The following is a 15,309-nucleotide window of genomic DNA, read 5'->3' as shown; positions in this document are numbered from 1 at the left end:
CATACCTGTTTGATCATCTGAGAAGGGGAAGCCTTCACCAAAGAAACCAGAATATGAACGAAAGGGACTACGCCCCCGGCACCTTAATCAAATCCCACCCTCTTCCTCCTCAAGCTGAAGTCTCTAACACATGGACATATGCATAAACGTGCTCATTTACTCCTGATATTGTGACTATTACTTATTATCAGCAGATCGGACGTGACCCTGCTGTTTCCAGACAGCTGACAACAATAACAGCTGGTTAAAAATTAACAATTTACCAACTAATGTCAGGCTATATTTTGCCCTGATAAACAGTTTGGTTATTTTATGCTTAGAAAAGGCTTAGAAAAGCCAGGCTTAGAAAAGCCTGGGACTTCCAGTGTTAAGGCTATTTCTCAATTCTCGAGTGCTCGAGTCCGTACTCGCGTTCTCGGCAACGCAGCGCGATTTATGTACACCAGCGTACTTGATGACACCACAGCTCTGGAGTTTGATTTAACTGTGATTAATATCTGCAATGGAAATTACACACGACATGAAAAAAAGTATACATGATGTAGTAGATTTTTTTTAACGAAAAAAAGATCATTAAAAAATTATCTTAAGCACTTTGGCAAAATGCGCTACACGTCGCTTACATATCATCTGTTTGATAATGTTAATAAGCTTCATACAGTTAAGCAAAATCACTAAATGAGCGAAACACAAGCTTAATCTCTCTATTAATAAAAATAGTACACATGTATGCCTGATTAAAAATTTTAACAGGTGAGATGTTATAACGCTTTTATTTTTATTTTAGTAAACACTTAAAAATTACAACTGACAGCTGCTGAGTTTGGAAGAGAACTGAACAAATACTTAAAATCTAATCTGATTACTTTTGGAGCAGCCTTCAGGATCTCCACGGATTAACCTGCTGTTTTTGTTCCCGGTGAAAATGTTTCCTCCTGAATTGAAATATTTTTAATGTTAGATTTAATTCAGAGTCAGCTAATTTCAGCCGGCTCCAGTGACCCTCGAGCTCCCGGCGAGCTATCGAGCTGGTGGGTAGCAGACGTCTCCGAAAACGTCGGAGCGCTTTTGCAAATATGCGATATCTTGATAAACCGAGCAGATATTTGATGTTTACACAGCTACTTTCTCGCCTGAAAATATGTTAAAAGTTTATTTTGTGACCCAGAAAGATTAGTAAGAGTAATTTTAACACTAAGTAGCTGCCACCATTGTTGGAAACTGGAATTGGCTGGGCCACGCTATGAATTCTGGGATATAGTGGGCCACGAAGGACACACCCGACCCGTCCTTCAAATCTGCGGAACAGGAGGATCCATGTGTGGGTGTCACTACCCGATCTGTACTGGAAACCTGATCGGTACCACGCATGCGCAAATCTTACGTCACGTCCTCTCTTTGCCAACATTGCGACAGTTAATGTATTTGAATGACACTGGCCGTGTCCAAATTCATGGGCTGCATCCTCCTGAGGACCCGGCCTTCGCGGTCTACGTGGGCCGGGTCCTCAGAAGGTCGGGTAGGCCGGAAGTAAACAGCTGTGAAATTGGACGGTCTAGCCTTCTGATTAGCGTCACCGCTGTCTTGGTGGAGTTTAATAAACTCAGCCGTCTGCTCCTTGCTATCTAAAATATAACAGGACACTGGAGTAAACTCTCGACCGTCTCACACTTCTGTTTAATCAGTTTTCTGTTTGACGTTTATTCAGCTGTGTGAAAACCAAGGAGGAACCCACCCGGGGGATTAATAAAATTTTATCTAATCTAATAACTTTAATCTCAGCCAAGCTGATTTACTCACAAACAAATAAAACACTGAAAAAAGTCCAACAATAACATTTTTAGGTTGTCTAAGTGACTTATATATTACGTTTAACCCGAGTAGCGAAACTCCGCGGTGATCTGAACATGATGTGCCGGGAGTTGTGCCGTTCTCGACGGCTTCAGTGACCCTCGAGCTCCCGGCTAGCTATCGAGCTGGTGGGTAACAGACGTCTCTGAAAACGTCGAAGCACTTTTACAAAAATGCGACATCTTGATAAACTGACCAGATATTTGATGTTTGCACAGCTACTTTCTCGCCTTAATATATGTTAAAAGTTTATTTTGTGACCCAGAAAGATTAGTAAGTGTTGGGTCTAAACTCAGACCCCGCTGTATCCAGGACTTATTCCCGTGAAAGAAAAACAAGGCAACAGCGATCGATCGTTTCACTTGCAAGGGAGGCCTCGTTGATGTCTACCACGAAATGGTTTATTACAGGATGTGTCTGTAATAAAAGACTACAGCCCCCCACCCATGTGAGGAACCTTTCATGAGAGTCAAACAGTAGAGATGGTAAGCATAGAAATGACAACATTTAACAATTTACTCTAACAGTAAGAGTAATATTAAAACTTAGTAGAGGCCACCATTGTTGGAAACTGGAGTTTGGCTGGGCCGCGCTATGAATTCTGGGATATGGTGGGCCACGAAGGACGCACCCGACCCATCCTTCAAATTTGGGGAAAAGGAGGACGCATTTGTCGGCTGCATTCGGAGGAGTCTACGAATTTGGACAGCCTTCAGCGCGTCGCTGTGACGTAATCGGTCTACAAATGCTGCCTCAGGAGGATGCAGCCCATGAATTTGGACACGGCTACTGTCACTACCCGATCCGTACTGGAAACCCGATCCGTACCACGTATGCGCAAATCTTACGTCACTTCCTCTATTTGTCAACATTGCGACATTTAATGTATTTGAATGCCACGGTTAGCGCCCAGTTAGCTCCTAGCGTTTCTCAGCAGCTCTGCCTCCTTTTCGACTACCCGGGACATTTAAACAATGGATAATCTGTATACAAACAAATTCATGCTTTTCTCCTCAACAGAGAGCGTTTCCCGATTGAACAACAGCGCCGTAAAATAAGAAGAATGGTGCCTAATGACAGAGTTAATAATACAGACTTTGTAATATGTCACGTGAAGATTCAGCAGCCAGATTAAGTGTTTACTGGCAATTGACAGTGATAGCGGACATCATCATCACTATTCCAGTCAATCCTCTCCACACAGACGAGCATTAACACACTCGACTATCACTAAATCAAATTTAACACACGTTTGTAATGATGCTAATTCAGTTTACAATACGGTTCATTCGCTTGGTCAGCAGGTGGCAGTATCCTCGTACACTGGAGAGTAAACTGCCATTAAACGAACAGAAGAAGAAGAAAACTTCTGCACATGCGCGGTACGGATCGGGGAGTCCTGCTACGTAACTATCTTTTTATTTCGTTTTTGTCTACATTATATTGAAATGCTTCATTATTGCAAACATTTTAAGAGATATGTCTTATCCTTAACATCTTAACAGATACTCTGACCTGTAACTATCGTAAAATGCTTCGACCGGAAGTAGACACCGTTTGCACATGCATGGTGCGGATCGGGTATCCGGTATGGATCGGGTAGTGACAGACACAATGGCTGTATCCCAATTCAGGGTCTGCAGCCTTAACGGTCCACAAGGGCCGCGTACTTAAAGACCGCTAAGGCCGGAAGTGCGAGGCTTGTGAAATGGGACGGTCTAGCCTCCGTCGCGCTGCCCAGGTTGCCTAGCAACCATGATACTAACAGCTGGAAACGTTTCATACAGCTTTGTTTGACAGAAATGAAGGAGAACATATTTTGTTCATTTGTTTGTTTGTTTCTACATGAGCTTTGATCATTCTCTGATTAAGCTCAGCTATTGGACGGCCTGCTTCAAATCCACCTCCATCGTCCTGATACCCAAAAACTCCAACCCATCTAGCCTCAACGACTGTCGCCCAGTAGCACTCACCCCCATCATCACTAAGTGCTTAGAGCAGCTGGTCCTAGCACACTTCAAATCCTGTCTCCCCCCCACCCAGGACCCCCACCAATTCGCATACCGCCAGAACAGGAGCACAGAGGATGCAGTCTCCATCGCACTGCACTCTGTCCTCTCACACCTGGACAACAACAACACATACGCCAGAATGCTGTTTACAGACTTCAGTTCAGCATTCAATACAATCCTCCCCTCACAACTCATCAGGAAACTGACAGACCAGGGCATCAGTTCCCTCATCTGCAAATGGTTACTGGACTTCCTGACCAACCGCCCCCAACATGTCCGGCTGGATAACCACTGCTCATCTACAATCACAATGAACCATCACATGAATGAGCTCATCACACAGCCTTGTGTACCACAAGGCTGTGTGATGAGCCCCTTCCTCTACTCCCTCTTCACCCACGACTGCAGACCTGCTGATGGTTCCAACACCATCATTAAGTTTGCAGATGACACCACGGTGATTGGCCTCATCAGTGACAACGATGAGCCTACAGGGAGGAGGTGGATCGTCTGGCTGAGTGGTGCGACAGAAACAACCTGCTGCTTAACACTGAGAAGACCAAGGAGCTCATCGTGGACTACAGGAGGAATGCACATCCACCCATCCACATTAAGGGGACGGCTGTGGAGCGTGTGAGCAGCTTCAAGTTCCTGGGAGTCCACATCTCCGAGGATCTCATCTGGACGACCAACTGCTCCAAGCTGGTCAAGAAGGCTCACCAGCGCCTCTTCTTCTTGAGGACTCTGAGGAAGAACCACCTGTCCTCAGACATCCTGGTGAACTTCTATCGCTGCACCATCGAGAGCATCCTGACCAACTGTATAACAGTCTGGTACGGGAACTGCTCTGCCTCGGACCGGAAGGCGTTGCAGAGGGTCGTGAAAACTGCCCAGCGCATCGCCGGAGCACCACTTCCTGCCATAAAGGACATCTACAGGAAGCGGTGTCTGAAAAGGGCTGAAATCATCAAAGACCCCAGTCACCCATCACATGGACTCTTCACCCTCCTGCCCTCTGGGAGGCGCTACAGGAGCCTCCGGACTAAGACCACCAGGTACCGGAACAGCTTCTTCCCCACAGCTGTCAGACTCCTGAACTCTGCCTCCTGACATCTGACCCACGTTAACACATGGACTGGACATACACACACCCACAACCACCTACACACACACACAATGGACAACTGTACCCTCAAATACACAATAATAACATGGACTGAACCACCACTCACAACCACCAGCACTTTATAGCCTCTGTAGAAATTATCCACATATCTCACTGACCTTAACTGCACTACTGTATAGCTCTGTGTAAATAATCATTCTGTACATACGATAATTTTTAATCCTACAACTGTTTATAACCTGCATAGTTCACATTTCTGTATAACTGTATATCTCAGATTTCTGTATAGTTTTTCATATTTATATCCTGTACATAGCTGTACTCACTACAGCCTGTACATACTTATAGAATATTCATAACATACTTCATACCGTGTACATTATAACATACCATAATAGACCCATTTCTGTAACATACTTACATATCTATATTATTGCTAATATATATTGTAATATATCTATATCACTAAAGCACTTCTGGATGGATGCAAACTGCATTTCGTTGCCCTGTACCTGTGCATGTGCAATGACAATAAAGTTGAATTCTATTCTATATTTTAAAGTAAAGTCTTTAAAACCAAGTTAGTACAAACGTCACTAATGTCACATAACTTTGCCGACATGTGACCAACAGTAATGTTTTAATGTTCTTCATTATTAAACATTTGCACATAAATAAGTGACATAATATTCAGTACTTACTTAAAGTTTACTCTTCAGGCACCCCTCATCCGCCGTTTTTTTTCGGCAAAATTATCCACACCCACTGCCGCGCTATGCATTCTGGGATATGTTGGGCCACGAAGTCTACACCGCCACATCCTTAAAATTCAGGGAAATGAAGGACGCATTTGAGGGCCGCATTTCGAGCAGCCTTTGAATTGGGACAGCCTTCGTTGTGTCGCGGTGACGTAATTGGCCTTAAAATGCGGCCTTTAAGGCTGCAGACCCTGGATTGGGATACAGCCAGTGACTGTAGAAAACATGGACGATGCGACAGCTCCCCAAAAATGAAGCCAAAACGTAAACGTCTCTATCGCCCCCTGGTGTCTGGCTGCAGTATAGGTCATAAACCCCGCCTCCTCAGATTTTTTTTCCAATGATTCTGTCTTTTGTTTTCAATAGCTCTCACCACGCTGATTGATGTCCAAGGGGTCTCCTTTCCCATAAGTTTGATTCTAATTCCTACCGCGGTGATGTTAAATTGGGGTGAAACGTCATCATAAGAGCTTTGACTGGCAGCTGCAGTCACGGAGAAACTTGCGTATCTCTGTTCGGGAATAGCAGATAGAGCGTAGGCTCTGAGAGGACGCCCAGCGTTTACGCTACGAAAACACGACCGAGTGTTTCAACCTGACAGCCTGAGGTGTGGACTGGACTACCCGACAGAAGGACCCGAGGCCCCGCTGCACTGTTTCGGTACCTCTGTATACAAACAAATTCATGTTTGTTTGTTTTTTAAAAATACTCCTTAAAGTACTTATGATTCTTCTTTACTCAAGTACAGGGTCAGAAATGTACTCAAGGAATAGAATAGAATAGAATAAACCTTTATTATCCCACAGATGAGAAATTTCGGTGTTCCAGAGCTCTTACAGCAAGGGAAAAGATGGTAGCAGGTGGAGATGACTTAGACCCTTTTTGTAGAGTGCATTTGTGTTTGTGGACCAGTCCAGTTTGTTATTGACCCAGGTATTTGTACTCCTCCACCTCCTAAACATAAAAGGTAGTTGTTTGGTTACATTTCTACCCTTTTGTGTTCAAAAGAAACTGAATCTACATATGTGCTTTATATGTAATAAAACAATATTAAAGCACAGGAATACAAACTTTATTTCAACATCTGTCTAATGAATGAACTCAGCTTGATCACCTGTTATGTTCAGAATCAGAATCAGAGACACTTCATGAATCCCAGAGAGAAACTGAGTTGTCATAGCAACAAACAGACATCAAAGCAGTTGTATAAAATTAAGTGTAGAATTAAACATATAAATATATACATAAATATAAAAGGACACATGTATTAACACTGTTTCAGGGAACCTGAACACAGCTTCACCACTTCCTTGTTTCCATGGAAGCAAAACAAGGCGCCTACCTCTTTCACATGATTTATGCACTTTGACATTTTGTTGCTCGTTGCATGGTGTACAGCATGGACAGTGTTGGGGAGTAACGGAGTACATGTACCGTTACGTATTCAAAATACAAAATATGAGTAACTGTATTCTGTTACAGTTACCGTTTAAAAAGGTAATAATCAGAATACAGTTACTTTGTTGAAATTTTGCGGCCCGCATAATGACGTGAAGAAATATTTTTAAAAATTATTGTTCAAAAAGTGATTTACTATGAAGGCAACAGGCAAAGTGTTACAGGCATCGCCCTAAAGCCTGCAGCCTGATGGGCAGTGTAGTCCGTGCTGCAGGGAGAATGGACTGCCATACCCGTTATGTGTCTGTGAGCGAGGGAGGGAGAAAAAGGAAAAGTACGAGCTGTCATCGAGCAAAAACGGGAGCTGGAAGCATGTAAATATAATAATAACCATTGCAGCCAAGAAGAGAGCCTGACGAGCCCAGTTGTAAGTAAGCTATTAAGACTCGACTGTACACCGTGTTCGTGTTTTCCTCCGAAACAATAAGTTCTGTTGGAGCAGCCTTTCAACGCCTCTCTCTGTCTCTCACTCCCATATACAGTATAAGCCCTGTGGGACCGTCCCCCCAGGAGGGACAATGGACCCTCTAATGATCCTCTACCTAATCACACAACCCAAGGTGTGAAAACGGGTGTAGGTCACAATCAGCCAAGGTTTCGGGTGAGCTTCATCCAGCTTGTTTTCCAGAGACTGGACGTTTGTTAGAAGAATGCTGGGAAGCAGGGTGCAGTGTTATTGGTTTCTCAGCCTTCTTCTCAGGTAGCCAAGGTGAGTCACCACTGTTAAGAAAAAAGTCAGTTCATGAAGGTCCAGATTGCGAATTCTGACGAATGTCCAGGAGAGTTTGTCTGACATAGGTGATGAGAGTATTACAGGTTGCAAAGAAACTAAGAAATAACAGCAAACATAAGAAAAACGCAAAGTTGAGGAGGACACCAGCGCCATTGGATACCACTGGATGTGCAGACTACACAAGCCTGGATGCTGATCTACTAGCACAGGGGTGTCAAACTGAAATACACAGTGGGCCAAAATTCAAAACTGGATCAAAGTCGCGGGCTAACATTAATATTCATTGAAAAACAATCTTCTTCCAAATATAATAAGGAATCTTTTCTTATGGACTCAAACAAGTTTTGCTGAAAAACTGAATATGGAACAAGCAAAGCTTAATACTAAACAATATATAATTTATGAACGTATATATAAATCGAAATTCCAATTAAATAACACATCAGTGGAATTCATTTCTTAAATAAAAATTGTATTTGCAGCCTTCTGAATTAAATTTTATCATTTATTAAATTTTCATCATATTCTCCCACCTGTCCAGAAACTCCTGTTTTCTGCCTTTCTTTTTGCCATTTTGGGATAGGTAGCATGGCAGTATTTGCATGGTTGCTATGACTATGGTCAACAAAGGAGAGGGTGCTAATGGGTCCTGTCGTGACTGACGCACCAAAACACCAACAGAGCATTCTGGGAATTGTAGTATTAGCAGTACATGAACTGTATAATACCAGCAGGCCAGCTCTAATAGTAATTTGGTATGGCTTCGCGGGCCAGAGTTTGACACCTATGTACTAGCAGATCCATAACTATGAGAGCAAAACTAATCAGTGTGCAAATTTCACACAGTTTGCATAATTTTGCTTGCACTCTTTCTCTTTGTGCAGAGTGAGACTACTTCTGGGCACATACACATTAATAAATGAGGCCCAGTGAATGAGCGAGTGAGTGTAGGAGCTCGGTTTGACTCAGAGACCGATGGAAACATCAGTCTGAGCCTCCGACAGGACTGCATAGTGAAGTAGTTCTGTTCCCGAACACGACAGGGCAATAGATGCTGCAGCTCCTCCTGGTGGATGGTAGAGGACCTGTCTGTTCTCAAAATTAAAGGTTTCATTTAGTTTTAGTCTTTCACTCAGTTGTCATTTTTCACTGCATGATTTATTTTCCAGCAGAAAAACAGCAGATCTTAGTTTGCTCAGGTTCAGTCACATCTATCATCACACTGATAAGCACTAAACTGTCTCTGTATGACTCTGTCTGTGTCTCTGTTGGTCTCTTACCCTTCCTGTGAAGGTGGGAGTGCTGTCCTCAGCTGCAACTGATTCCTTCTGAATTCTTCATGAATAGAAATCTTCTTCTATCTGCTTTTTTAATCCAAATCAGAGCTCATCATCACTAATGTGCAGCAGTCTGGTGAATGTCTGTACTCGCGTTCTTCTTGGTTTGGAAATTTTCCAAAATTTCCTTTTTTTTTTTTTTTTTTTTTTTTTTTTTTTTTTTTTTTGCCTGTCCCGTTTGGTTCTTTTGCCATCAGAATTATTGTCTAAAGGCGAAGAAAGATGCCCAACGGATTTTCTTTACCAAATTGACCATCCCAGCTTTGCCGTAATGGTCCATTTGATTCACCTTTTATTCTTTATTTTATTTTCACTTGCTGAATACGGGACAGACTTGACTGGGGGAAAGAAAAGGGAGAAAGAAAGAGGGGAAGAAAAACAGTTGAGAAGAGGGACGGGGGAGAAGGGCAAAAAACAAAAACCAACAGAATAAGCAGAAGAAAAAAAAAAAAAAATACATATATCGATCACCTGGATCACCTGTTGAGAAAGAAAAAAGAAAACAAGCAGAAGAAAACGAGAGTAATACAATAAACCACATCACAATGATATATGGGAATATGACAGTAAATACTAAATATTAAACATTATTGTGCAGCACGTAAGATCGACAGCACAGTGTGCATTGAGGTAGGAGCCAAAAAGGGTGTAGTTTGTGTGTGTGATCACCCGTGTGTACACCTGTGAGCATGGACGCGCTTGTTTTCTTAAAAGGTTCCCTCATGTAATGATCTGCTAGAGGGTGTGGGGGGCCACTGCCCCGTCCTCCAGGGCATGAAGCAGGTATGGAGGAGATCAAAACCCCAGACATCCAGAGGCCCCCAGAACACAAGAGACCAAGGAAGACCAACAGAGGGGATGGATGGATGATGGATGGATGGATAGATGGATGGATGGATAGATGATGGATGATGGATGGATGGATGGATGGATGGATGATGGATGGATGGATGGATGGATGGATGATGGATGGATGGATGGATGGATGGATGGATGGATGAAGGGAGGGATGGATGGACGGATGATGGATGGACGGATGATGGATGGATGGAGGGATGATGGATCCATCCATCCATCATCCATCCATCCATCATCCATCCATCGACCCATCCATCCATCATCCATCATCCATCCATCCATCATCCATCCATCCATCCATCCATCCATCATCCATCCATCATCCATCCATCCATCATCCATCATCTATCCATCCATCCATCTATCCATCCATCCATCATCCATCCATCCATCCATCATCCATCATCCATCCATCCATCATCCATCCATCATCCATCCATCCATCATCCAACCATCCATCATCCATCCATCATCCATCCATCCATCCATCCATCCATCCATCATCCATCATCCATCATCCATCCATCCATCCATCCATCATCCATCATCTATCCATCCATCCATCATCCATCAAACCATCCATCCATCATCCATCCATCATCCATCATCCATCCATCATCCATCCATCCATCATCCAACCATCCATCATCCATCCATCATCCATCCATCCATCCATCATCCATCATCCATCATCCATCATCCATCCATCCATCCATCCATCATCCATCATCTATCCATCCATCCATCATCCATCAAACCATCCATCCATCATCCATCTATCCATCCATCATCCATCTATCCATCCATCCATCATCCATCCATCTATCCATCCATCATCCATCCATTATCCATCCATCCATCCATCCATCATCCATCATCCATCCATCATCCATCCATCATCCATCATCTATCCATCCATCCATCTATCCATCCATCCATCATCCATCCATCCATCCATCATCCATCATCCATCCATCCATCATCCATCCATCCCTCCCTCCCTCCATCCATCCATCATCCATCCATCCATCCATCCATCCATCCATCATCCGTCCATGGATGATGGATGGATGGATTTTGCCGACGCAGGTTTAAATGTCCAGTGTTGTTGATGTCACGATGTTGCTGCCTCACACACATGTTTGTCATTAATAATTAAGACTTGTGTTGCAGCAGATAAAGAGATGTTTCATGATGCTAATCATAACAGATTTAAACACTCTTTATCTGCAACACAGCAAGTTGGAAATTGTTCTGATGATGAGGGATAATTTCAGTGTCTGTTAATTTATATTTTATTCTCTAAAGCTTATGAAAGCCATTAGTTAGTGTAGTTTAATCACCAGAAATTATGAGCTGAAGTTAACTCCCTGAGTAAGTGAGAGATAATTCCTAACAAACACAATGTGATGTGTAGTGGAGCAGAGAAGAAGAAATAGAAAGGTTCGCCTTGTTTTCACTGTGGATCACAAAGTGGATTCACTCCTTTTTTTGGACAGGAACTTAGAGGAAGATTTGAGAACTTTTGTTTCTCCTCAGGAAGGATTTCGTCCAGCGTGGCTAAGGCCAGAACTCATCTACAGCTGAGGTGTTCTCTCTCTCCAGACTAAAAACTCATCAAAGCTGGCAGTAGATATTTAGCAACAGTTTAGATTACATTACTTTAATTTTTATGTTTTACTTTTTTAATTTTAAATTGTAAAACGATCTGACTAATTTGTGATTATGATCGTCTCTGTCAGTCTGCCCCAGGGCAGCTGTGGCTACAACTGTAGCTGCCTCCACCAGTGTGTGAATGTGAGAGTGAATGAATACTGGCATTGTAAAGCGCTTTGAGGGGTCCCGAAAAGTGCTATATAAATGCAATCCATCATTATTATTATTATTATTATTACTATTATTATTATTATTATTATTATTATTAACTGTTTGAGCTCTTTGCTTAAATAAAATATTGTATCTGCCATTAAAGTCAGTTTTGTGGAGGTTCTTATTGAGTATTCTAGTCTTTAAAAATGAACAGATCCCTGGCGCCTACTTTTCAGGTCATCCATCCATCCGTGTTCTTCCACTTATCCTAGGCCAGGTCTCAGGGGCAGCAGCCTAAGCAGAGAAGCTCAGACCTCCCTCTCCATGGCCTTCTCTTCCAGCATGTGGGACATGCCCAGAACACCACATCCAGGAGGGATCCTTGTCAGATCCCAAACCACCTCAACTGGCTCCTTTCCATGTGGAAGACCAGCGGCTCTACTCTGAGCCCCTCCCTCCCTGGCCAAACTCCTCACCCCCTCTCTAAGGGAGAGGCCAACCACCCCTCGGAGGAAGCTCATTTCCGCTGCTTGCATCCATGATCTCGTTCTTTCAGTCACTACCACAGCTCGTCGCCATAGGTGAGGGTAAAGAAGTAGATCGACCGGTAAATTGAGAGCTTTGGTTTTAGACTCAGCTCTCTCTTCACCACGACAGACTGGTATAGTGTCCACATCACTGCAGCTGCAGCACCAGTCAATCTCCTGCTCCCCTCTCCCCTCACTCCTAAAGATCTGGAGACACTTAAACTCCTCCATTTCAGGCAGGAACTCTTCCCAAATCCCAAGGAGTTTTTTAACTGCCTCAGTGACTTCGCCCCCAGTGATGAACGAGTCCAGAGACTCTGCTTCTTCTATAGAAGACGTGTCACTGGACTTAAGGCGGTCCTCGAAGAATTTCTTCCACCACCCAACAATATCCTCAGTTGAAACCAGCAGGGCTTCACCTGTACTACACACAGTGAGGGAAAGCACCGCTTTACCCTCCTGAGTTCCCTGAAAGTTGGCCAGAAAGCTTCGAGGGAATCTTTTTCCATGGCCTTCTCCGGCCACTGACGTGAATCCTAGCAAATTTCCACGTGCTGTAGATCATTAGAGGAGCGCTACCGTTAATAACTGTGGCTGTTGATTGAACTTTACTGAGGGTTGCTAGTGGGGTGCATCATCTAGCAGACAGCATGGGCATGAAGATGGAGGTTGTCAGTTCCTGCATGAATCCCCCCACCACCTGCTTAACTTAGCTTCTTTTAACCTATTACAGTAACGAGTCTGGCGAGCAGAGCCTTCACAGTAACATGTTCCAGCCCGAACAGTGAAAAAGCCAGATACTGTGGCACTGAGGTCCGGCCATGTCTCTGTGAAGCACAACACAGTGGACTTCCAATCCTCCCTCTGATGTCTCACCAGCGCCCACAGCTTGTCCATCTCATTAGCCAGAGACCCTTAAGTTCCCTGTGATGGCCGAAGGAAGGCAGGGTTTATATTTCCTGCTCCTCACTTTCCTCACGCTGAGACACTCTGCTCAACGCGTAATATTAACTCTGAATACCAGAGGATTCCATTTTTTACGGGATGGTTGGCAACTCTACTAACCTTATGAATAAAATAAAGTTCACCAGTAACATCATAGCACCCACCCAATTGTATGGAAACTCCGTCATGCTAGCTAGTACACAGTACGAGTTATTGTAACTGACTGTAAAAAGTCAGCATAACGAAAATAAACTCCACCTAAACTTGCTTTATATCTGATCCAGATAGACTGCAGGTCATAACTTCTTACCTGAAGTTCAGTTCACCTGACAGTCGGACCGGCGGCCGCCTCGGGTCTCTCCTCCTCCGCCTCCCCTTTCCCCCATCCACCTGCTGGCCTCCACCACTTGCTAATTTTACTGAATCTGTGAAAGCTCCACCACAGCCACTACCAAACAGTTGAGTTATTTTTACACGTCTGCCAGCATCTGTCCAATCCGCCACCTTTCACTGTTTACACGGTTACAGAAAAAAAGACAACAACAACAAAACATCGGCCCATTTAAAACGAAAAATTGGCCAGTCCAGCTATGGTCCCCCCATCATGACAAACACAGGAAAAACTATTTATGGTCCGTGGTGCTTAAAAAAAGACAAGATTAGCCACAAATATAACGAAACTATTAAGAAACACTCAAAACCCAAGAAACTATAGGAGGTGACACTCTCACGGCACCAAGACTAGCCAATGATTTACATTTAAAAGTGTTTTTGTATTTAACAGAGATCCCACTACACTTCCTGTTTGCACTTTGGTCAACTTTGTTGCTTTTAAATGTGCTATAGAAATAAAATGGACACTGATTTGGACACTACAGCTTGAATATGGACATTACTTTTATTTGTATTGCACAAAAGGAGAGCGCGATGGTACAGTAGAAACAGCTGCACTACAGTGATAACACAACTCTGGAGATTTCACTTACTCTGCCTAACAGCAGCTAACAGTCGCAGTGACACTTTTTTCATTCTTATCCATTTTTAGTGGCTGATATTATTCAAGTTTGTTAAAGTATTGTTTGTACAAAAAAGTTTTATACACACAGTAGTGTAAACATGCCAGCTGGCTAATTGTATTTAAATGTGAAATAGTAAAAGCAGTGAAAGTGTGTGGATGTAGTTGATGAGACACCCTCTGGTGCCCCTGGACACATCATCAGTGATGTAACCTGGGGTCATTTGGGGTTTTCAACAATCAGACCCCCTCTCCCAGGCGACCCAGCCAGGGTTGGTCAAGCCCCAGCTTGTATCCAGGTAGCGCTACCCTACATGACATGCCTCTCCTCTTTTGATCCACAGCCACCTCGACGCTGCTTCTGCTGCGTTGGTGACCAACTTGATAGCTCTTTGCTCGTTAGCCCCTACGATGCCTAGCATTTTGTATGCCCTGCAAAGGGACTGACCCGCAAATCCTCGACACCCCACTTCGATGGGTAGGCAACTTGCTGGCCACCCTCTCCTTTTCACCCGCCACCTTGAACTGCTGCCTTAGGCTCTTCAGTTCCTGCCTTAGCTGATCTATCTTGTTGGCTTCGTTGTTCAAGGTGTAGAGAGGCTTCACTGTCCGCTTCTCCTCTTGTCCAAACCTCTCTACAGGTAGGCTGACTATCATTGTGGTCATTGTCTTTAGGCGTTGTTCAACTTGTCCTTTGGCAGTTGCTTGCAAGATGGTATCAACGTCTTCATCGAACTGGAGTCACGCCTTCTCCTTGCTAGCTTGAGGCCACTTCACCCGACGATGTTCTGATGACCTGTGAGCTTCGAGGGCATGCATCACCTGGAGGCTCCGGGCACTGTGGGGTGACTCCGGGTCTGGTTCCTCCTTTGTCTCTCCA

The 15,309-nt window shown here is 43.8% G+C and overlaps 1 protein-coding gene across 1 annotated transcript in view; it reads left to right on the top strand.

Annotated features, from left to right (window-relative positions):
• LOC146501177 (uncharacterized) overlaps positions 1–15,309 on the top strand; it is a 67,956-nt gene that overhangs the window by 30,642 nt on the left and 22,005 nt on the right. The window lies entirely within an intron of this gene.

The sequence above is a fragment of the Neolamprologus multifasciatus genome, chromosome 16 (assembly GCF_963576455.1).
Source record: "Neolamprologus multifasciatus chromosome 16, fNeoMul1.2, whole genome shotgun sequence".
Classification (NCBI taxonomy): Eukaryota; Metazoa; Chordata; class Actinopteri; order Cichliformes; family Cichlidae; genus Neolamprologus; species Neolamprologus multifasciatus.
This window is presented reverse-complemented; position numbering and strand designations above follow the sequence as displayed.